Here is a 26,043-nt window from a genome sequence, read left to right as displayed (position 1 = left end):
ACAGGTGCTGGAGAGGATGTGGAGAAATAGGAACACTTCTACACTGTTTGTGGGACTGTAAACTAGTTCAACCATTGTGGAAGACAGTGTGGCGATTCCTCAGGGATCTAGAACTAGAAATACCATTTGACCCAGCGATCCCATTACTGGGTATATACCCAAAGGATTATAAATCACGCTACTATAAAGACACATGCACACATATTTTATTCTGGCACTATTCACAATAGCAAAGACTTGGAATGAACCCAAATGTCCATCAATGACAGACTGGATTAAGAAAATGTGGCACATATACACCATGGAATACTATGCAGCCATAAAAAAGGATGAGTTCATGTCCTTTGCAGGGACATGGATGAAGCTGGAAAGCATCATTCTCAGCAAACTATCGCAAGGACAAAAAACCAAACACTGCACGTTCTCAATCATTGGTGGGAATTGAACAATGAGAACACTTGGACACAGGGCGGGGAACATCACACATGGGGGCCTGTCATGGGGTGGGGGGCTGAGGGATGGATAGCATTAGGAGATATACCTAATGTAAATGATGAGTTGATGGGTGCAGCACACCAACATGGCACATGTATACCTATGTAACAAACCTGCATGTTGTGCACATGTACCCTTGAACTTAAAGTGTAATAAAATAAAATAAAATAAAATTAATATAATATAATATAATATGATATAATAAAAAAGAACTGTGGGATACTCAAAGAACTTCCAGGTGTAGTTCCAGCCTTACTCTTCCATGCATGCTGGCACCACACAACAGAGTTTCCATCTAGTGCAGATTTGTTTACAACAATGCTTTCTTGGGGACTGCAGATGCGTTTGTCTTTTATGGACTTCTGGAATGCCAATGTGGACAGGTTCCTTCCAGGACTGTGAATGTGCAGGAGTCCATTGTCATGGGGATATCATTCAGATAACTGTCTTGAGACTTGAAAGAATCATACCAGAGTCTCAGCAAATACTTAGCAGACACTGCCTTGGTCATTTTGATGTCCCAAGGGTAACCTGAAATACAATTCAACACTCACATCCTCTCCTGTCTCCAAAAATAAGGATACAACTCTTGGCATGCAAAAGAAACAAATATTTAGAGGCCCTAAAGAAAGTCTGTAGTGAGCATGAGTTCTGGAAAGTTCATAGACAAAGCCCAAGACCAGCAGGATACTGTGGAGCAGACCAGCTGGGAGATTCCAGAGTGATTTCACAGCAAACCTTCACTACATCTAGAAACACACCGATGACCAAATTCTCCTGTATGAAGAGTTTTATCGTTTATTACCTAGAAAGCAAGCTATGCATTTACATAATAACTCAGACTGGGATCACTGTGGAAGTATGTTGGATGATATTCAAGTTCTCTGAACTGGGTATGCATTGAAAGCTGTAGGATATTTCATTTAAAATTTAAAAAGTATAAAAGTATAATTTTCTAAGAACCATGGATTGGAAGAGTTACTTTCCTTCCACAGTAACTTATCTTGGCCAAAGGAAACCTTCAGCTTGGCAGGGCCCATGGTATCACAGATCCATGCCCTTTGGCATAAATATCTAAAATGTTTTGACTACCTTTGGAAACAAAAAAAGCTGTGAAGGCAAGATGGAGTGGAGAAGAGGAAAGAATTGAGGAGAGATTCTGCTCTTACTATTTTTAAAATCTTGGTTGATTGCTTTCTTTGATTTTGTTTTGTTTTAAAGTAACTTCGCAATAAGTAATAGAAGAAAAAGTATATAACTTAGGACAAAAGAAATAAAAATGATATTTAAAATAAAATTTTGATCAGAAGCAGATTTCCCCTCTTAGTACCAACCTATATTGCATATTTTTCATATTTTAAACATGGAAAATAAGTATACTTTATCTAATAATTATACTTACCAATAACTGTCTTCTGTCAAACAGAAAAAGATGTAAGTAAAATGCATTCTTCAGTGTTACTGTGAATAGCTAGAGAAAAATATTTTTAATACAACAATATTTCCTAGTTTCATAATTTAAAAAATATTGGCCGAGTGCATTGGCTCATGCCTGTAATCCCAGCACTTTGGGAGGCCAAGGCGGGTGGAGGCGGGCAGATCACGAGGTCAGGAGATGGAGACCATCCCGGCTAACACGGTGAAACCCCGTCTCTACTAAAAATACAAAAAATTTGCCGGGCGTGGTGGCGGGCGCCTGTAGTCCCAGCTACTCGGGAGGCTGAGGCAGGAGAAATGCGTGAACCCGGGAGGCGGAGCTTGCAGTGAGCCGAGATTGCGCCACTGCACTCCAGCCTGGGCGACAGAGCGAGACTCTAAAAAAAAAAAAAAATTGACAGTAGTCTTGAGCACTAAATAAATGTGACTGATAATATTTCGGAGAATAAACATAAGTAACTTTACTAAGAATTAAAAATTCATACAAAAGTTATCTTGTTCACATAATTTTTCATTCAAAAAACTGATGAGTAAAACATAACTTTGCTCTTGAACTGCAATTTTTCAAAATATTTAACCAACAAAAATCAAGACTTTCATTTTATAAACTTAGAAACAAAATCAGCACACCCCAAATTAGTGATGAGACTACAACTTCTGTTATTTATTGCATAAGATTATACTCAGATATCAAGACACATGTAAAGTTCCACCGTAATGAACATAATGGATTAGGAGAACAGCATTCTTATGGCATAATGCACTAAATTTCATAATGTAAACCCAAATTATATTTCAGATTCTGTCTCTAATAAGTCACATGGGATAAGCACTTCACCACTCTTACTTACTTTAAAGAATTTATTATCTCTTCTTCAGCAACCCAATCCCAGAGTCATACTTTGGGTAATTTCATCACCTACTTTGCCTTGCCTCTTACCACTCTCCTTCTAACTTCCGTATTTCCAGTTGTTCTCCATGAATCCACTAAGTCCTCCAACCTCCTGCCTCCCTCCATTTTCTCCTAAGCTTTCAAGCCCTATTGTGTTCACTTGTTTCTGCACTCAGCCAGGACCAACAATCTATGTATTATTTCATGCAAGCACACCCAAGAACCCTCGATATCCTTAGTCCTTCCCTATACTACTCCTGAAAATTTCCAGTCCTGGAGCCAGTAAAGTGTAGTTAAAAATGGAGAGTTGTTTGTTTCACTTAGGCCAGGTTTATATCTGCCTCACCACTCAGCAGAGTACTTTTCTGCCATAATTCTCATTGATTCCCCATAGAGTGGTGACAATAATCTATAGATTGCAAGAGCTGTTGCAGAAATGAACCATGTGAGCTTGGGCTACATTCTCCAGTGTCTGATACGACAGCTGCTTAATCAAGAATAGCACTTTTCTACTTTTTAAAATTCTCAGCCTGGGCACGGTGGCTGACACCTGTAATCCCAGCACTTTGGGAAGCCGAGGAGGGTGGATCACCAGGTCAGGAATTCAAGACCAGCCTGGCCAAGATGGTGAAACCCCAACTCTACTAAAAATACAAAAAAATTAGGCAGGCATGGTGGTGGGCACCTGTAGTCCCAGCTCCTCAGGAGGCTGAGGTGGAGAATTGCTTGAACCTGGGAGGTGGAGGTTGCAGTGAGCCGAGATTGCACCATTGCACTCCAGCCTGGGCGACACAGCGAGACTCTGTCTCAAACAAACAAACAAAAATTCTCCAAACACTAAGCACAAGAGGAGGAAGGCACACACCCTGTGGCTAACAGTGCTGTGACAAAGGCATTGTTTCCAGAGCTGCACTCTTGACACTGCGCATGCAAGAGGATGTTTATTTGATTAGTTACCTTCTTTTCTGATTATCTTCAGCTATCTTATCAAAGCTTTTCCTTCTCTAGTATCTTACCCTCTGTCAGTGCTCTGTAAGTCTCAGCAGGTGTGGTTGACATACATTTTATAAAGATGACCAGGACAACCTTCAAAGCATCATAATACCTTCCTGCAACCAGCCCTAGCCATCGATGAATACTACAACCTTCCACTGCTGGTGTCTTCTGAAGCTGCAGGCAAGTGTCCATGTTAAGGGATCTGTGTTTATTGAGAAATACATTTTCTTTCTCTTATAATGATTGTCGTGCTTCCTATTTTTTCCATCAAAATAGTTGAATGTTTGTAATATTCGGAGTTAGGAATTTTACAACTGAAGTTTAGATGTTGTTTGGATAGTTCTACAGTATTTACAGGGTCCATGGTAGGAATGAATACAGCCCAGCAGTGAGGCCTACATTTATGTACATAAGGTTTATTTTTGTGTATTGAAAACACAGAACACTGTGTACATTTCTGGTCCTTAAAATACCATTTTCAAACACGTAAGTACATTGAAACTCAAGGTATAATTTTGATTATAGCCAAAACATTTGAGTGTCTGGTTCTCTTATGTGCATGCATCATTGCATACCAACTGGACACATTATGCAGAATGGGGACTGCACATACAGCCTGGGGGCTGCCCATGGTCTTCTGACATGCTACCTTCTGTTATTCTACTCATTTCACAACTCTAGACACTAATGACTCTCTAAATGCCCTTTTGAGGAATGACTGATCAAAATGAAAATGGCAGCCCCCATTCCCGGCTGCATGGGATGATAGAAGCATGTACGGCCAAAGTAACAGGGCTAGGAGGAAAAGTTCTGTGCTGCCTTCTGGAATTTGACCCTATTTGAACTTTACTCATGTTTTACATACCAGGGGCTTCTCCACTGTTGGAAAAGAAGAAAAGAAAGCTAAAATATGACTTAATGTGGAAAAACAGAAACGCAGACACTTCTTGGGTCTGGATTGTAACCTGGCACCTGATTTCTTCTTTGATTATTGAGAAGCTCAGCATGTACCAGTCCACAAGCAGCAGATAAGCTGGAACAATACATGAAGCTAGTAGAGCCAATTAACCAGCACATACTATGTGTTTCTGCTACTGTGGCCACATGCTGGGCTATCCTCTAATCACAAAAAGATCAAGGCCACCATCATTAAGTAAGTACATCTCTAAGGTCATTTTGGAAGCCAATTCAAACATCTGTTTATGAAGATAAACGATCATAAATGATATGATTATATTTCTGCTTGGAGTCTGTACAAATTGTAATAATCTAAATATATTTATAGCTTCCTGAAAGAATAAAATATTACTATTTATATCCTGTCTCTGATATACCCTATGTAGACAAAAAGAGTAAAAACAGGTGAGAGAACTGATTTTAAAATACTGTAGGAATCACTGTGAAAAATATCTGACAAATGCAAGGACATCTGGGCCAAACTGAAGAAGCACAAAGCACAAAGACCTTACCTTTTAGACCCTGAACATGGCATCAACGTCCCTGAGACCTCCAGGGACCTGAGAACCCAGAGAAGAATATCCTAATTAGAAGAGAGACTCAGGGGTGCGATGACGCCGTGGGAGAAATGGAGAACACTGCTCTGGAGTACCCCATTCTGAGAGAGAAAGAGGGGGCATCCGGATTTAAGGGCGACTCTGCAGGTTATTACAATTCTTTACTTCAACACAAATCCTAATTTAGAGGTCAAGCACAGAGAAGAAAAATTACAAACATTGAAAAGAGAAGAAAAACTGCAGTCAGCTTTGCACCAACCAGAAACAACTGAGCTGAAAAAAAAAAGGCTGTGGATTAAAGAGCTTCATTGAGAGACATGCTGACATTTTGTCTGAGGGCGATCTGCGCAAACCGAAGGAGGCTGTAACAATCTGCAGAGAGACGTGTCCCTAGAAAACAGACCCAAGTCACTGTGCCCATCACTAATAGACTGGATAAAACGTGGCACATGTACACCAGGGAATGCTATGCAGCCATACAAAAGGATGAGTTCATGTCCTTTGCAGGGACATGGATGAAGCTGGACACTATCATTCTCAGCAAACTAACACAGGAACAGAAAACCAAACATCGCCTGTTCTCACTCATAACTGGGAGTTGAACAATGAGAACACATGGACACAGGGAGGGGAACATTGCACACTGGGGCCTGTCAGAAGTTGGGGGACTAGGGGAGGGATAGCATTAGGAGAAATACCTAATGTAGATGACGGGCTGATGAGTGCAGCAAACCACCATGGCATGTGTATACCTATTTTGTAACAAACCTGCACATTTTGCACATGTATCCCAGAACTTAAAGTATAATAAAGAAAAAATAGACCCAAATTGAAGTGCCCTAAATCATTCCTGTGTTACACTAAAATATCTATATATTAAAAAATAAAACTTTTTTTTTTTTTTGAGACAGGATCTTGCTCTGTCACCCAGGCTGGGGTGCAGTGGTGAGGTCTCGGCTCACTGCAACCTCCACCTCCCGGGTTCGAACGATTCTTCTGCCTCAGCCGCCCGAGTAGCTGGGATTACAGGCGCGCACCATTAAGACGCCCGGCTAATTTTTGTTTTTAGTAGAGATGGGGTTTCGCCATGTTGGCCAGGCTGGTCTTGAACTCCTGACCTCAGGTGATCCCAAATTGCTGGGATTACAGGCATAAGCCACCACATCTGGCCAAAAAACAAAACATTTTAAAAGAGAGAAATTACAGTAAATATGTACAACATATATTAACAACAGAACTAATTTCCTGATAAATTAAAATGTCATGAAAGTCAGTAAGAAAAAGAAAACAGTTATTTAATTATAAATCTGGTCAGAAGAAAAAACCAGGCAAGACATAAAAGTAGTATAAGGGGGCTGGGCGCAGTGGCTCACACCTATAATCCCAGCACTTTGGGAAGCCAAGGTGGGCAGATCATTTGAGGTCAGGTGTTCAAAACTATATTGGCCAACATGGTGAAACCCCGTCTCTACTATAAAAAAATACAAAAATTAGCCAGGCGTGGTGGTGCATGCCCATAATCCAGGCTACTCGGGAGGCGAGGCAGGAGAATCACTTGAGGTGGAGGTTGCAGTCAGAAGAGATTGCACCACTGAACTCCAGTCTGGGTAACAGAGCAAGACCCCGTCTCAAAAAAAAAAAAAAAAAAGGTAGTATAAAGATGGGCACAGTGGCTCATGCCTGATTCCCAGCACTTTGGGAAGCTGAGGCAGGAGGATCACTTGAGCCCGAGAGTTCAAGACCAGCCTGGTGTTCTCTCAAACAAACAAACAAACGAACACATGATTAGCTGGGCATGGTGGCTCACACCTGTAGTCCTAGCTACTCAGGAGGCTGAGGTGGGAGGGTAGCTTGAGCCCAGGAGTTCAAGGCTGCAGTGGGCTATGATCATGCCATTGCACTCTAGCCTGGGCAACAGAATGAGACCCTGTTTCAAAAAAAAAAAAAGTGGTAGTATATGATAAGATGATTCCCATTCAGAAAGTGAGATCATTCAGTAGTGGTGTATGAGAAGATGGTAATCCTCATTCATAAATTGAGATCCATTCATTTAAACATTCATTAAGCTTATTGAAGTCAGCCATTTGGCAAAGTCAGAATCCCGCTGCGTGACCATGTTAAACAGGTTGTGGGACAATGGGCAATTATTCTATTGATATTACCATGTGGGAATGGAAATTGAAACAGTTTTGGAGAATCAGCTTTGGAGACAAGTTGGTTATCTTGTATCCAGGGATTTCACTCCTAATAGAAGCTGGAGCTACCCTTGCAAAGAGACTTGTTATTAAAAATGATGGTACATTCATACAATAATACAATATATTGTCACCAAAAACTAATTAGGCAAGTATGTATGTAATATATATGTAACACTTGTGAGAGTACAGATATGTGAGATATTCAAGATATTGTTTAACTTAAAAAGTAACTGTCAGAGTGTGTATAGAGTAGTTCATTCATGATAAATTTTATATTGTTATATATACTTTCTACGTACAGAAAATAACTGGAAGTCCGTGCAAGAAACTGTTTCCTCTGAGAACTGTACTAAGAGTAAAAAGGGAATTTATTTTTCACTTAATCCTCCTGTATTCTGTTCCAAAAATATTTCTTACCAGCATACGAAACCCTCAGAAGAAAAACATTTTTTGGAAATATTTGATGTACTTAAGATAATTTTAGGAAGGCATCCTTAAATATTACTATCTTTCAGTTTTATAATTTTTGTCTGAAGTCAAACTTTGAGAAAATAAAACACATTAATGTTGAAGTTGGTTGTCTCTACTTAGACATACAGATGCATATGAACTGGTTAATTTACGTAAGTGATGAAAGTAATAAATTTGATAATATTTAGATAAAAAGTTTTTTCTCTTAAAGAAAAATATATTTTGCTATGACAAAATATTTAACAATAAACTTTTATTTCTTTTTTTTCTTTTCATTATTATTATTATACTTCAAGTTTTAGGGTACATGTGCACAATGTGCAGGTTTGTTACATATGTATACATGTGCCATGTTGCTGTGCTGCACCCATTAACTCATCATTTAGCATTAGGTATATCTCCTAATGCTATCCCTCCCCCCTCCCCCCACCCCACAACAGTCCCCGGAGTGTGATGTTCCCCTTCCTGTGTCCATGTGTTCTCATTGTTCAATTCCCACCTATGAGTGAGAACATGCAGTGTTTGGTTTTTTGTCCTTGTGATAGTTTGCTGAGAATGATGGTTTCCAGTTTCAAACCATAAAAACCCTAGAAGAAAACCTAGGCAATACCATTCAGGACACAGGCATGGGCAAAGACTTCATGTCTAAAACACCAAAAGCAACGGCAACAAAAGCCAAAATAGACAAATGGGATCTAATTAAACTAAAGAGCTTCTGCACAGCAAAAGAAACTACCATCAGAGTGAACAGGCAACCTACAAAATGGGAGAAAATTTTCACAACCTACTCGTCTGACAAAGGGCTAATATCCAGAATCTACAATGAACCCAAACAAATTTACAAAGAAAAAACAAACAACCCCATCAAAAAGTGGGCGAAGGACATGAACAGACACTTCTCAAAAGAAGACATTTATGCAGCCAAAAAACACATGAAAAAATGCTCATCATCAGTGGCCATCAGAGACATGCAAATCAAAACCACAATGAGATACCATCTCACACCAGTTAGAATGGCGATCATTAAAAAGTCAGGAAACAACAGGTGCTGGAGAGGATGTGGAGAAATAGGAACACTTTTACACTGTTGGTGGGACTGTAAACTAGTTCAACCATTGTGGAAGACAGTGTGGCGATTCCTCAGGGATCTAGAACTAGAAATACCATTTGACCCAGCCATCCCATTACTGGGTATATACCCAAAGGATTATAAATCATGCTGCTATAAAGACACATGCACACGTATGTTTACTGCAGCACTATTCACAATAGCAAAGACTTGGAACCAACCCAAATGTCCAACAACAATAGACTGGATTAAGAAAATGTGGCACATATACACCATGGAATACTATGCAGCCATAAAAAATGATGAGTTCATGTCCTTTGTAGGGACATGGATGAAACTGGAAATAAACTTTTATTTCTAATAATCTTCTATGAATCTGCAGCCATTGCAAGCCTGTTTTTGTTTTTATGGTAATAATATCCAAACAAACAAACCAAAAAATATAGAGCAGGGCCAGGATTTGAAACTTAGCATGCTAATGATGAATGTCTATTAAACTATAAAATCCCAGTAGAAAAATGATAGTATATTAAAAATGGCACTATATAAATAAAAACTTGTATTTATTATTTAAATTATTATTTTACTTGAAAAGGGAAAAGATGTTAAACCAATTGATTTGATAACGGTACCGGACTCTTGCTTTCTTCTGTTCCAGATAGGTAATTTTAGAAACCCCTTTTATAAGTGACATTATTTCTTCATTACTTTAGAAATCTTGGTAAGAAGAGTTTTTGTTTTGTTTTTCTTTTGTTTCTTCTATTTTTCTGCAAACCACCTTCATTGTGACTAGGTGTGACAGGAATCAAAGAGGAGCCATGCTGAATAAAACTCCTGGCATGGGCCTCTGGTTTTGCAAAAACCACAATAAATAATAATCCTACTTCTCTCTGGTAGCACTTGCCATATGATGAAATATACCACATTATTACAAACAGCAGAAACTCCAAGTTTCTGCATTTGCTGAATAATGAAATTGACAAAAGAGAAATTTATTAAGAAATACAAAACAATTGACATTTAAAACATATTTTTATTTAATTCACATATATTTATTATTACCCTCACCAGTTTTTTTTTTTTTTTTTTTTTTTTTTTTTTTTTTTTTTGAGGTGGAGTCTCGCTCTATCCCCCGGGGCTGGAGTGCAGTGGCACGATCTTGGCTCACTGCAAGCTCCGCCTCCCAGGTTCACGCCATTCTCCTGCCTCAGCCTCCCAAGTAGCGGGGACTACAGGCACCTGCCACCAGGCCCAGCTAATTTTTTGTAGTTTTAGTAGAGACGGGGTTTCACCATGTTAGCCAAGACGGTCTCTATCTCCTGACCTCGTGATCCACCCGCCTCGGCCTCCCAAAGTGCTGGGATTACAGGCATGAACCACTGAGCTCGGCCCTCACCAGTCTTAATAATTATCATTATTCCCCAAAATGAGTAAGTTGAGGCTTTGAGCATGTCCAATGTTACACAACTAACAAATAGCAGGACTGAGTCTGTCTGACCCGAAGCCATCTTAATCATGGGGCCACATTCATGGAGACGAAGCCTTGGTCTACAAACCTGTAAAATTCTACCTTAGTTAATAGGAAAACAGAACTCCAAAATGCTCATATATATTCTGATTATATGCCAATTAAATTTACTTTTTTTTCTTAAAGAGCTTTTCCCTTTATCTATTGGGTGATCAATTTTTATCTCCCATGTCCCATATTGGTATGTTATTTACTATGCCTTATACTTTTTGCAGAATAAATGATGCTTAAATGTCCAAATTTTGGTATGTTTTGCATATAATAATGCACATTTAAGTATAAATTAGCGAAAAATAGGCCAGGCGCGGGTGCTCATCCCAGCACTTTGGGAGGCCGAGGTGGGCGGATCACGAGGTCAGGAGATCGAGACCATCCTGGCTAACACGGTGAAACCCCGTCTCTACTAAAAATACAAAAAATTAGCCGGGCGTAGTGGTAGGTGCCTGTAGTCCCAGCTACTCGGAAGGCTGAGGCAGGAGAATGGCAGTGAGCTGAGATAGCTCCACTGGGAGGCGGAGCTTGCAGTGAGCTGAGGTAGCTCCACTGCAGTCCGGCCTGGGCAAAAGAGCAAGACTCCATCTCTAAAAAAAAAAAAAAAAAAAAAAAAAAAATTAGAGAAAAATGCTTTAATCATATTTATAACTAAACCAAACTTTTAATTAATTACATTTAAGTTTCCAGTAAATTTTATTACTTAAAAAGTCCATATAATTCTGGACTAATTATGCTAGCTGATTACCAAAATCCACACTGCTATTAACATGCCTGTGTTAATGATATTTTTTTAAAAGTTCATTAGCATGGACTATTACATAACATTCTTCTTGAAATAATCCATTGTTGCTTCTTCCTTTAAGGAAATTGGATACATTCATTGCAACAAAATATTTCTATATAATCTGAGTAACAGTTGATACCAAACCATGTGGAATATGTACAAAAGTGAAAGGCGTATTTAAGTGTGATTTTCCTAAAAAGTAGACATCTAAGTCTGTATCAATAAAATGAATATTTCAAAGACTTACTTATTTGCTTCCAGGCATCAGAATTAATTACCACAGCCCATTTTAAGAAGAGTAAGAGTTAACACCTTTCTTGATGTATAAAAGCAATTCAGTGTGAATAAAGTACCCAGTAAATACAGAACATTGACACTTGAGCTAGACCAGCATGATTTCCAAATGATCATTTTTATTAGATAACTGAAGTATTATTAAAGAGAATGTTCCAGTCTTTGAAGTGTAAGTGTCTGCCAAACCAGAACCCTGCCCCTTTAATCTGCATTTAATTATATTTTCTTAATGGCCCCTTGGTCTGCTCTTTCTCATACTTAAATAATTTTATTAGTTGTAATGCATTATGAATCTAAGCATAAATCTGGATATGAAAGTATCACTAAGAGATATTTCAGCTTAATTCTTTTCCAGGTCGACTCAACATAATTTTAGCAGTTGGGTTTGTTTTGAAAATACGTCCCGAATACATTTTCGTAACTCCCAGAGTTGCATATTTGTCTTTATTTTCTACTCCTACTTTATTAAGCACATCTTTAGATAAAAAATCATGGCCATTTTTTCTTTAGCATCCTCACAGTCGCCCCGTATTCCATTACAGAGGGCCTCTCTACTGCTGTCTAATGAGTATAATTTATCACACTCTATATTTGGTTTTGACTTTGGAAATTTCTGCATGGTGAAAGTTCTTGTATTTGGGTTTGCTTATTTGAAATCACCAAATATTCACTTAAAAGAATAAAAGTCAAAGTATGTTTTATGAGTATTCAGAATGATGGAATATACTTGATAATTTGGACTAATCTTATGGGGTAAATTTGTCTTTGGCATAATGATCTCAAGATTTTCCTTTACACTTAGTGCTGTCTTAAAAAAAAAAACACTCCATAGCAAAACAATTTGAGATTAATCAAAATTAATATTAATTGGCCTAAACTTATTAAACTGAACATTTTACTGTTAAGTAAATTATACCTCAATGTTAAATTCATCCATTTATCCACCCATCCATCCACCCATCCCAAGTCTTCTTCACTGGAGACCAGTCTTTGATCACAAGCTATCTGGGAATTCCACTCAAACCTGCCTCTGCATGTTGGACACAGTGTACACTACTGGTGGCAAGTTACTAGCATCTGAGGAGTCTGCTGTTGGCTGTGTAAGTTTTATTCTACTCAAGGGAAACCCCTCTTTCCTCTTGGCCACAGACGTCCCCAAGTAAAGGCAACCTGCATCTGAAGTCAGGTTGAGTGTAGTTCAAGGAAGGGGAGAATCTTTTATTGGCTGCATTTTCATAGACTTTGTTCTCTTCTTCAAGGGCCTCTATGAAAATTCATATGTGAGAATTGTACCTTAAAATCTGGGACTGAGTAACACCACCTTATAAACCAGTTGGCCTCCACGGTATGTTTCTTGTTTTCTGTCTTTCCTAGTTAAAATTGTCCTTTTTGACAAAAAACCAAACACCGCATGTTCTCACTCATAGGTGGGAATTGAACAATGAGAACTCATGGACACAGGAAGGGGAACATCACACTCCGGGGACTGTTGTGGGGTGGGGGGAGGGGGGAGGGACAGCGTTAGGAGATATACCTAATGCTAAATGACGAGTTAATGGGTGCAGGAAATCAACATGGCACATGGATACATATGTAACAAACCTGCACATTGTGCACATGTACCCTAAAACCTAAAGTATAATAAAAAAAAAATGTCCCTTTTTAGAGAAACAATATACCTTATTAATTTCTAGCTTCATGCTAGATTTCTCTATTTATCTGTCTTACTGAGCATGGGGTATGTAAGAGCATTTAATGATCAAAAATATAAGTTAAATAAAAGATAATGCAATTTTTCAGATGAGAAAACTAAAAGTCAAGTACTTGAAGTGCATATACATAACTAGAGTAGCATTTAGAGAGAAAAAATATTAATTGACCTGATATTATAAATACATTTCTATATTTTTCAAAGTGTGCACACACCACACTTATGCACATAAAATTTAACCAACATTTGCATAGGTGCCAAATACTGTTTTACACGCCTCATAAATATTAACTCATTTAATCCTCATGATAAATTAGAGCACAGATACTATTATTAGGCAGCTTTACAGATGGAAGTATGAAGAGGTTTGCCTATGGTTATAAAAACAGTAAGTGATTTGAACCACTATGTCATACTGAGTATCACGGTCTAGAAAAAGGAAGCTTACAACGTAGGCCAGATAAATATTATCATCTCCATTGGGGAAATGCAGAAATCCAGGCAGGGAGCATTTCAATGTTTGGCTCAAGGGTACTTGAATAGATCAGAACTATTCCAGGAACCCATAATGAAGGTTAGTTCTGATTCCTGTCCAATTTTTTTCCCATTATGTTATATTGCCAAAGTTTCTGCAGTTTCAATAATCACACCAAGCAAATATGAGTTTGTTAAATTATTTCTCCAAGATATAATTTATTGATATTAAATTTTAGCATTAGAATAAATGTTTATGAAAACACAATGAGGATGCAAAATAAAAAAACTTAATTTAGTACATAAATGAGATGAACAAAATGCATGAAGTACCAAGCTTCAAATGCAGTATTTCAGATCAATAGTTTATACCATTTTAATTCAACAAATGTCTATTGAATGCTTAATATACTCATGGACTACAGAATAAAACTAAAAAACAGAGGAGATATAATCCCTGACTTCAAGTTACGAATCATCAGCCAAGCACATAGGATTCTATCATTTTTTTTTTAATCTTAGGAAGGAAAATAAAATGATTTTGAAGACACTAAGAAACAGGTATGGTTTAATATAGGGCTTGGATTATTTTTTCCTTTCCTAGTTGTACCATATAAATAACAATGAAATTGAAGTAAGAAAATATGGTATTGAATCACAGCAATATATGATCTTAATCAAATCCTGTAATCTCTTTTATATTCAGATCATCCATTGTTAAAATATGATTCATAATGCTTACCTCAAAAGTTAGGAAAATAAAATACTATATAAAGGATTGTGTAAACCATAGAATGCTGTAAAAACTGAATTAGATCATCTAAGTGAAATTAATATTTACATTTAAAGCATAGAGACCTATTTGTGGTCAATTACACCTTACTATTACCTGAGGAAAATGCAAAGGAAGATTCATTGCAGCGTACCTGTGGAGAGCCACAGGCTGTGCCAGAGACCGTAAATACATAATCTCAATTACTCTTCATCATACCTCTACAAGTGGTCATGGCATAATATGAGGAAGCTGAGTGTCAACGTGACTCTATGACATCTCTGAGGTCATAGCATTAGAACGTAGCAGAACTTAGGTCTCATTTCAAACTTAGGTCTTTCTAGCTTGAAAAGCTCTTTTCATACCTCCATGCCATCTCAGCAATTTGTGTTGGCTGAATTTCTTAAGATGTGTTAATATTTTTAAGTGTGATAAAATATACCTATATAAAAGTTATATAAGTTATCTGAGGTCAGGAGTTTGAGAACAGCCTGAGCAAAATGATGAAACCTCGCCTCTACTAAAAATACAAAAATTAGCCGGATGTGGTGGCAGGTGCCTGTAGTCCCAGCTACTTGGGAGGCTGAGGCAGGAGAATCACTTGTACCCGGGATGCAGAGGTTGTAGTGAGGTGAGATCACACCACTGCACTCCAGTCTAGGCAACAGAGTGAGACTCTGTCACACACACACACAAAAAAGTTATAAGCCAGTCACAGTGCCTCATGCCTGTAATCCCAGCACTTTGGAGGCCAAGGCGGGTGGATCATGAAGTCAGGAGTTCAAGATCAGCCTGGCCAACATGGTGAAACCCCATCTCTAACTGAAAATACAAAAATTAGCCAGGCGTGATGGCCCATAATCCCACAGGTGGTAGCCTGTAATCCCAGCTACTTGGGAAGCCGAGGCAAGAGAATCTCTTGACCCAGGAGGTGGGGGTTGCAGTGAGCCAAGATGGCACCACTTCACTCCAGCCTAAGTGACAGAGATCCCATCTCAAAAAAAAAAAAAAGTTATATAAATTATCATCCTAACCATTCCTAAAAGTACAGTTCAGTGAACCACATTACATTGTTGTGCAATCATCATCAATATCCATCTCCAGAACCCTTTCAATCTTGGAAAACTGAAACTCTAACCATCAAACAAGGACTCACCATTGCCTCTCCACCAGCTGCTGACAACCCTCATTCTATTTTCTGTCTCTATGAATGTGACTACTCTAAGTACACTGTGTAAGTCTGATGATTAGTGAAACACCAGGATTTCAGTCTAGGTTCTTCTACTGGCTGCACAGAAAGCCAAGAACTGAGACGATGAGTATCACCAAGGAAGAAGGCTTTAATCAGGTGCTGCAGCTGAGGAGATGGGAACTCGGTCTCAAATCCATCTCTCTGACCAACTAAAACTAGGAGTTTACGTAGCAGGGAAGGAATGTAACAATGTGTAAGGAAACAGGAACTAGTGAGGGGCAAGGAAGCCATCATGATGAATGAGGGGTCTGGTATCTCATTGTCTGGATGTGGTAATTGGGTGAGTTTCAGTTCTTTAATACTTTTTTTTGAGAGGCCTGAAGGTCATTTCCTGAAGGAACTCAGAAAAAAACAAATATAAGTTTCAAACTTTAATACCATAGGGGTCCATTTCTATGTTCATCAAAAAATTTTTTTAAAAATGGGACTATTGGCTCTGTTTCAGAATCATACAGTATTTATCCTTTTATGACTGGCTTATTTCACTTAACATAATAACCTACAGTTGTAGCATGTGTCAGAATTTCCTTCCATTTTAAGGCTGAAAAACATTTTATTGTAAGTAAATTTCATATTTTGTTTATTCTGCCAGCAATGAACACTTGGCTTACTTCCACCTTTTGACTATTGTTAGTAATGCTGCTTATGAACATAGGTGCAAAAATATCTGTACAAGTGCTTCATTTTAATTATTTTTGATATATACCCAGAAGTGAAATCACTGCATCATATGGTAATTCTATTTTTAATTTTTTGAGTAACCACTATACTGTTTTCCATAGTGGCTGCACCATTTTATCTCCCACCAAAAATGCAAGAGTTTTCCAGTTTATCCACATCATTGCCAATGCTTGTTATTTTCTGATTTTTTTTTAATAGTAGCAATCCTAATGGGTATAAAGTTGTATCTCAGTGTTTTGCAAGTCAGGGTTTTGACTCCATTTCTCTAACAATTAGTGATATTGAGCATCTCTTCATGTGCTTATTAGCTATGTGTGTATCTTTGTTGTAGAGATGTCTATTCAAGGCTTTTGTCAATGGTTTAATTGGGTTTTGTGTGTGTGTGTGTGTGTGAGTTGTAAGAGTTCTTTATATATTCTGAATAATAACTCTAATCAGTTATATTATTTGCAAATGTTTCCCATTTTATGGGTTGCCTTTTCACTCTGTTGATTATAGCCTGTTCTGCACAGAAATTTTTAAGTTTGGTGTGTCCAATTTACTTATTTTTCTTGTTATCTATGCTTTTATTGTCATATCCAAATAATCATTGCCAAATCCAGTGTCATGAAGCTTTCCCCTTACACTTTTGTTTAAGAGTTTTATAGTTTTATCTCTTATGGGTTAGGTCTTTGATCCATTTTTAGTTAATTTTTTGTATATGGTCTATGGTAATGGTCCAACCTAACTCTTTTGCATGTGGTTATCTCATTTTCTCAGGACCATTGGTTGAAAAGACTGCCCTTTCCCTATTGAATGTTCTTGACACCCTTGTTGAAATCATTTGGCCATGTATGTGAAGGTTTATGTCTAGGCTCTCTATTCCATTTCATTGGTCTATATTCCTGTCTTTATGACAATAACCACTGTTTTGATTACTGTGGCTTTGCAGTGAGTTTTTAAATCATTAAGCCATGAGACCTTTAACTTTGTTTTTCTATTTCAAGATTATTTTGGCTATTATAGATTCCTTTAATTTCGATTTAAATTTAACATTGAATTTTTCCATGTCTGCAAAAAAGGTTGAGATTTTGATATAGATTGCATTGAATCTGTAGATCATTTTGGGGAACACTAATATCTTAACAATATAAGTCTTCTAATTCATGAATATTGATGTCTTTCCACTTACATATATATTTCTTTTATAGTTTTCAGTGTACAAGTCTTTTGCCTCAGTGGTTACGTTTGTTCTTAAGTATTTTATTCTTTTTAATGCTATTGTAAATTGAATTGTTTTCTTAATTTCCTTTGGGTTGCTCATCATTAATACATAGAAATGCAATTGATTTTTTGTGTTGATTTTGAATTCTGCAACTTTGCTGAATTCATTTTTATGTAATAGTTATGGTTTTCTACACATAAGATTACGTGATCTTGACCAGAGATAAATTTACTTCTTCCTTTCTCATGTGGATGACTTTTATTTCTTTTTCTTACCTAATTACTTCAGGTAGGACTTCTAATACTAAGAAGAACAGAAATGGTGAAAGAGGGCATTCTTCCTTGTCTTGCTCTGCTTGATCTTAGAGGGAGACCATTCAGTCTTTAATCATTGAGTACGATGTTAGTTGTGGGGTGTTTATATTTGGCCTTTACTATATTGACAAAGTTTCCTTCTATTACTAGTTTGTTGAGTGTTTTGTAATAAGAGCATCCTGTCAAATTTTTTCTTTCTGCATCAGTTGAGATAATCACATGGTTTTTGTCCTTCATTCTGTGAATGTAAGACATTACTTTGATTTTCATATATTGAACCATTCTTGCATTCCAGAACTAAAGCCCACTTTGTCATGATGTAAGATCCTTTTAATGTCTTGTGAATTCAGATTGCTAGTACTTTACTGAGGATTTCTGCATCAGTATTCATCAGGGATATTGATCTGTACTTTCTTTTCTTGTAGTGTATTTGTCTGATTTTGGTATCAGGGTAAATCTGGTCTTGTAGATTGAGTTTGGCAGTACTCCCTCCACTTTACTTTTTATTAAGAGTTTGAGAAGGATTTGTTTTAATTGTTCTTTAAATGTTTGCTAGAATTATCCAGTGAAGCCATCTAGCCCTTAGCTTTTCTTTGCTGGGAGGTTATTACAGAGTTAATCTCCTTACTGTAAGTCTGTTCAGATATTGTTTCTTCATGATTCAATCTTGGCCATTTGTGTGTTTCTAGGAATTTGTCCATCTCACCTAAGATGTTCAGTTTGTTGGTATACAATTGCTCATAGTACTCTTTTATAATCCTTTTTATTTCTGCAAAATGGGTAGTAATGTCTCTTCTTTCACTTCTGATTTTCAGTTTTTTGTCTTCTTTCTTCCTTAATCATTCTAGCAAAAGATTTCTCAATTTTGTTAACCTTTTTAAAGAACCATTCTTTGTGTAAAAAGTTTAGTATTTATATTAACTTTACTATTTTGTTTTTATTCAAATTTATTAACTTGAAAATACATTTGTATATTAAAATTACAAGATACGGCCGGGTGCAGTGGCCTACGCCTGTAATCCCAGCACTTTGGGAGGGTGAGGCAGGCAGATTGTCTGAGGTCAGGAGTTCAAGACCAGCCTGGCCAATGTGGCAAAACCCTGTCTCTACCAAAAATAAAAAATAAAAATAAAAAAATAAAAAAGCTGGATATGGTGGCTCATGCCTGTAGTCCCAGCTACTCGGGAGACTGAGGCAGAAGAATCGCTTGAACCTGGTAGGCAGAGGTTGCAGTGAGCCGAGATTGCACCACTGCACTCCAGCCTGGGTGACAGAGTGAGACTCCGTCTCAAAAAATATGTGTGTGTATATATATAATAGAACTAATCATACATTTAGTAAATGGCACACCCAGGATTAAATATAAGCTTTCCTGACAAGTGCCATGATCTGTTCACCCAATATATGGTATTGTGTCTGGAATTTATTCCTTCCAGTGGGTTCTTGGTCTCACTCACTTCAAGAATGAAGCCATGGACTCTCACGGCAAGGGTTACAGCTAATGAAGGTAGTGCAGACCCAAAGAGTGAGCAGCAGCAAGATTACGAAGAGTGAAAGAAGAAAGCTTCTGCAGCAGAAAAGGACCCAAGCCCGTTGCCACTTAATTTATTCCCTTATTTGCCCCGCCCACATCCTGCTGATTGGTCCATTTTACAGAGCACTGATTGGTTCATTTTACAGAGTGCTGATTGGTCCATTTTACAGAGTGCTGATTGGTCCATTTTTACAAAGTGCTGATTGGTGCGTTTATAATCCTCTAGCTAGACAGGTTCTCCAAGTCGCCACACGACCCAGAAGCCCAGCTGGCTTCACCTCTCAGTATGTAGTTTTCTAACTCTGCTTTTAAAACCTTAAATATCATATTCAATATAACTCATGGTATGGTAAAGATGAGGTTGTTTAAAAAGTAAAATCATCACTCAGTGAACATGCTTACTTTTAACACATAACTGAGACAACAGAGAATTATGAAACTACCCTGATATGTAGATCCCAGGGAAGAGGAGGGACCAACAAGTTATAAAGCAGGTCAGTAAAAATGTTGTTCCTAAAGACAGACTAAGTTTATACTAATATGTACATAGGGGGATGGGAGAGGTTGATAGGACTGTGTTTTCCTCTGCCATTTTGGGGCTCCATCCCCAGTACCACTTTTCTTAGCAATAGTGGACTTATTCCTGTGAAATGTCAATTTGTTCTACAGAGCAATTTCTCTCCAAAACTTTATAGACAACATTTTCCAGGATAAAATGAATAGTTATAGAATAAGTATCATAAGGCCAAATCTGTAAAACGCCTTTTAAAAATCAGGCAAGCCTCCATCTATACGTGTATGTGCCAGACCTGTCATTTCTATCAGTATCTGTCAAAGGATTCCCAGACTATTAGCATAGTTGGCATTCGTTTAATTAACACTGGAGCTTGTAAATCAAAGTGAAGACTTAAATGTATCCTGTGAGACTCATGGCAACTAAGAGTACAAATTTGGATAATTTCACAATAGTTGCTATGCCTATTAATTATCTTCTTTTAAAAAATACATAAAATATTTTATTATCTACAATTAGTTGACACAAATTTTATAGAATTAGGAATATTGATCTTTTTGTCTTAAATTTTACGTATTTGGTTTATATTCATATTACCCAGCAATTATATTTAAAAGCAGAACTTAATCCTCACTCATAAAATCATATAATCATTTAGTTAGGAGGAAGACTAGTGGTTTCCTTGTTCTGCTTTGGAGAGATCTACCCACTGTTTTAATATAATCTTATTTAAAAGGCTCTTCAGTAACCAAACATTTGCAGCCTCTTGCGTTTTTTTTTTTTTTTTTTCCCAGTGCTAAGTCATTTTAAGGTCAGTTTTGTACCTTTATCAGATGGGCATTCTTTCTTTCTATTATTTAATAACATGTTCTCTAGTTTTTTTGTTTTTGTTTTTTGAGATGAAATCTCGCTCTGTCACCTAGGATGGAGTTGGAGTGCAGTGGTGCGATCTCTGGTCACTGCAAGCTCCGCCTCCAGGCTTCAAGCAATTCTCCTGCCTCAGCCTCCCAAGTAGCTGGGACTACAGGCGCCCGCCACCACGCCCGGCTAATTTTTTGTATTTTTAGTAGAGATAGGGTTTCACTATGTTGGCCAGGCTGGTCTCGATCTCATGACCTCGTGATCCGCCCACCTCGGTTTCCCAAAGTCCTGGGATTACAGGCGTGAGCCACCGCACCCTGCCCATGTTCTCTAGTTTGTGGAGATTTCATAAATTTATCAGTGCATCCAGTTTTGAAGTCTTTGTGCTGGTCTGTGCCAGCAGGGGGCGCCAGTGAACCCGATCCAGGGGTATCATTCAATCCCAGAGCCTGGTATGAAACACAGGGCTGGAACGTGTGAGGGAAACCAACTTGCTCAAAGATCACCATCCCTTAGATCTGTTCTTTCTTTGGGTTCAGTGGGGCAAGTCACGGGATCACCATTCTCCCAATCATCAAGCTTGGGTTCGGCATCCTCTTATCTCTTTTGGACTCATATGTCATCGGCTCTAATTTACCGGATATTGCCTTCCTCCTAGCTGTTCACATTGCCATTGTCTTCACCAGCCCCTGCTTGGCACATGGCAGTAAACACTAAACACATCTCCTTTCTTCAGCTTATGTCCCTAATCAAGTCTTCACGCTTCTTAGTGTGGATTCTTCCTTACTCTCTATTTTTGCCTTTATTGGTTGATTGATCTTACTGTTCTTTGCGAACCACAATATGTTTACATTTGAAAATTAATTACCAACTTGAAAATTAAGAGTTTTGCATGAAATTCTAGATTTTTAGGTTCTTAAAATGTAACCAAGTACCTCATTTTTCTTTTTCTTTTTCTTTTTTTTTTTTTTTAAGGTGGAGTTTTGCTCTTGTTGCCCAGGCTGGAGTGCAGTGGCACAGTCTCAGCTCACTGCAACCTCCACCTCCCAGGTTCAAGCGATTCTCCTGCCTCAGCCTCCCGAGTAGTTGGGATTACAGGCACCTGCCACCACACCCAGCTAATTTTTGTATTTTTAGTAGAGACAGGGTTTCACCATGTTGGCCAGGCTGCTCTCGAACTCCTGACCTCATGATCCGCCTGCCTTGGCCTCCCAAAGTGCTGGGATTACACGCATGAACCACCGCCCCCGGCCCCAAGTACCCATTTTTCTACGGGTGGTTTAATTATATTTTTCCCTCTCTCTCTGTTTTCTCCTTTTCCTGGCTCTCTGCTTTCTACGTAGCTCTGCTGAAATGCAAATATAATCTTGCACCTCTCCCTCACAGGACTTCCCTACACGGCAAGTTCCTCTAACTTTCTGCTCCAAGACAGATCTCTCCCCCAGAGCTGACGGTGGATTTACAGACCAAAGCATGTCCCCATGGAACTCTCACTGCCAGGGGCATGCCTCGGAACTGCCATCCTCCAGGGGTGACCTAGGAACTCACACCCACCAGGACAGCACGTCGAAAGCATGCCCACTTGGCTACTTTTACAACTTAACTCTGCACAGGAAGGTGCCAACTCAACTGCCTGGTAGGTAACTGACCAGAAGCAGTGGGACCCCTGCCCTTGCTCATTTCCTCCCTTACCTTATGAAAATGCCCACTTTTTGCAACAGGGGAGAAGCAGCACATTCAAAGGCGGGATGCTTTGTGTCCCTTTCCTCAAGCTAGCTTCGGAATAAATTCACTTATTTTGGATCAGATTTCCCTCTTGGTAATTGGACTGTATGTGCAGTGAGCAAGTAACCTGCATTTCAGTTACAAATTACAGAAGACCTGGCCACTCAGAGTAGATGGCCTCATCTAGTTTCAGATCAGAGACAGCAATGAAAGTTGCTGCTTTTTAAAAAAACAAACAAACAAACAAACCCGGCTTCTCTTGAGACTAGGAGAATCAGGCATTCTACCCCTTTTCGGCATGACTTAAACTTACTACCAGTGTAAAGCCTTAACTCGTTCTCAGATACAAACAAGCTCTTAAGAGCAAAGGCTGCCTGAGCAGCTTATTGCACGGAGGAAGCAGAAGAGAAAAGATTATGTGAATATCATGCAAGTTGTAATGAAGAATAAAAACAGGAAAGTATTAATCGAAGATGTGATTTTCCCTGTGTAATCAAGAATTTAGTCATTCTTACTCCATGAGGCAGGTAAGTACAGAGGAAGGTAACAGTGGCCAGAAGATTCCCTTTAGTAAACATCTCCTCAGGGATCTGTGAAGTCAGGAATCTCAGCTCCTGTGACGACTCAAAGGCCATTAATTACCATGGTGTCTGAAGTTGTCAATAGTCCACCCCTTTAATTCTCATATAATCATTTCAATTATTGTGCTCATTATATGTAGTTATTGCTTGTCTCCTCCCACAGAATGTAAGACCCATGACAGAAGAGATCATATCCATCTTTTTAGAAAAATCCTTGACCTATAATACTTTTTCAAAAATGGTTATGGAATTGATGAATTCTACAACCTGAAAAAAAAGTTAATACTCTGTCTTCCGAAAAACAAAAACAATACAAAACAAGTGCATTATCTTCAATGGCCTGCAGTATAATAATATTAAAAACTGTAGCCTTATTTTCAGGGTCTTGAGGACCTGAATGATCTGTTCCAAATCTAGTATCCTGTGTTTCTTTCCAAATCCTTCTGTCTAGACATCCTGTGCTCCAGCCACAGAAAGCACTTTCATCCCCTCGGCTTATTCTTTTTTTTTTTTTCTTTTGAGAGGGAGTCTCTCTCTGTCGCCCAGGCTGGAGTGCTGTGGTGCGATCTCGGCTCACTGCAACCTCCGCCTCCCGGGTTCAAGCGATTCTCCTGCCTCAGCCTCCCAAGTAGCTGGGACTATAAGCGCGCGCCACCACGCCTGGCTAATTTTTTGTATTTTTAGTAGAGACGGGGTTTCACCCTGTTAGCCAGGATGGTCTTGAACTCCTGACCTCGTGATCCACCTGTCTTGGCTTCCCAAAGTGTTGGGATTACAGGCGTGAGCCACCGTGCCCGGCCCAGGTTATTCTTTTAAACTGTTCAGACCATCTCACATTGCATGCTTTGCTCATGCACTGTTTTGCTCAATCCTTACCTTTTCTCTTCCACATCATCTTGCAAGAACCACCCTGGTATGTTGTCACTGACGTTTCCACCATTCCCTTTAGAATGAACCTCTCTCCTCTGATTTCTTGTGGTATATCACAACATGCATTTTAATCTTTCCCACACTTACTGCGTTTTATTACTCTCTCCTCCATCTAACTGGAAACTCATTGCGAAGCGAGAGATTTGGATATCCACCTTCCTGTTGACTTGCCCAGATGTCTATCATGGTGCCTTCCGTATCCCAGGAGGATGATGAACATTGGCAGGCATGCCCAGCTGAAAGCTGATGCAGTGAGAACATTGGCAGGCATGCCTAGCTGAAAGCTGATGCACCGAGGCCTGCTCCCTGCTAAGGCTGTAATTCTTCACTCCACGAATCTTCATTCTGGTCTTCCAAGTATTCAAGGTAAACAGTCAGTTGTAGGCAATAATGTTATGTGACTTCTTCTGTAATTCCTTCTTCTTTTGTATCTACTTTGCCTGGGTGGGTGTGGGAGAAAGGTGTGTGAGAAACTCAGGTCCTGATGTCATGGTCCGCTCTTCCTTTTCAACATTCATAGACCCCAGGTCCCAGTGCCCACAGAGTCTCTTTCTTTTATCTACTAATTATTAACTGGGGATGCAAAGCAGAATCTCCAGCTCGAGACACCCAGATAGGTGTCTCCTGTCAGAGCTCCATTTCAATGGTACATGTTATGGTTTGAATGTGTCTCCAGAAGTTTCTGTGCTGAACACAGGAGTAAATTCATTATGGGGTGAGTGGGTTTGTTATAAAATTGAGTTCAGCTTTCTCTTGCTGTCTCTCTTATGTGCTTTCTTGCACTGCCACCTGGCACCGTGGAAGGATGCAGTGAGAAGCCCCTCACCAGATGCTGGCCCCTAAATCCTGACCTTCTCAGCCTTCAGAACTGCAAGGAAGCAAATTTCTGTTTATTATAAATTACCCAGTCTGTGGTATTCTGATATAGCAGCGCGAAACAAAGACAGCACTCCTCTGTCTGAGCGTCCACACTGTCCTCCCTGAATCCTGATGAGCATATTGTCTGTCCTCCCTCAGGCACAAGTGAAGCAGCCTACACTGCCACACAATGGCTCCTGGCCCTTTGGCATTAGGGAGGGAGACATGGAGCAGGGAGCCCCTGAGTGTGCTGCTTCACAATCCCCCGGTGCCGGGAAGCGCTGACAAGTAAGATCAGAGGGACAAATGAGAACATGGGGACAAGTTGTGAGATGAGGGGCCTGTGGCTCTGGAATTGTATTTCTGGGAAACTGCAAGTAAGCTGTGTGTGTGTGTGCGCGTGTGTGTCTGTGTGTGGGTGTGTCTGTGTCTGTGTGTGTCTGTGTGTGTCTGTGTCTGTGTGTCTGTGTCTGTGTCTGTGTGTGTGTCTGTGTGTGTCTGTGTCTGTGTGTGTGTCTGTGTCTATGTGTGTGTCTGTGTGTGTCTGTGTCTGTGTGTCTGTGTGTCTGTGTGTGTGTCTGTGTCTGTGTGTGTGTCTGTGTCTGTGTGTGGGTTTGTGTCTGTGTGTGTCTGTCTGTGTGTCTCTGTGTGTGTCTGTGTGTGTGTCTGTGTCTGTCTGTGTGTGTGTCTGTGTGTGTGTGTCTGTGTCTATGTGTGTGTCTGTGTGTGTGTCTGTGTCTGTGTGTGTCTGTGTGTGTGTGTCTGTGTGTGTGTGTGTCTGTGTCTGTGTCTGTGTGTGTGTCTGTGTGTGTCTATGTGTGTGTGTCTGTGTCTGTGTGTGTGTCTGTGTGTGTGTGTGTGTCTGTGTGTGTCTGTGTGTGTCTGTGTGTGTGTGTCTGTGTCTGTGTCTGTGTGTCTGTGTCTGTGTGTGTGTCTTGTGTGTCTGTGTGTGTGTGTCTG

The 26,043-nt window shown here is 39.2% G+C and overlaps 1 long non-coding RNA gene across 1 annotated transcript in view; it reads right to left on the bottom strand.

The window, feature by feature from the left end:
• The window catches only part of LOC105740081, an 89,529-nt gene extending 65,123 nt beyond the window's left edge, over window positions 1–24,406 (bottom strand). The window contains exons 1-4 of the long non-coding RNA XR_001116092.2: window positions 24,313–24,406; window positions 23,230–23,328; window positions 1,898–1,956; window positions 752–1,026 (exon numbers count right to left, since the gene is read on the bottom strand). This is a non-coding gene — a long non-coding RNA (uncharacterized LOC105740081). The remainder of the gene's footprint in view (window positions 1–751; window positions 1,027–1,897; window positions 1,957–23,229; window positions 23,329–24,312) is intronic.
• Window positions 24,407–26,043: the final 1,637 nt, after the last annotated feature.

This window comes from Nomascus leucogenys, chromosome 7b, assembly GCF_006542625.1.
Source record: "Nomascus leucogenys isolate Asia chromosome 7b, Asia_NLE_v1, whole genome shotgun sequence".
Classification (NCBI taxonomy): domain Eukaryota; kingdom Metazoa; phylum Chordata; class Mammalia; order Primates; family Hylobatidae; genus Nomascus; species Nomascus leucogenys.
This window is presented reverse-complemented; position numbering and strand designations above follow the sequence as displayed.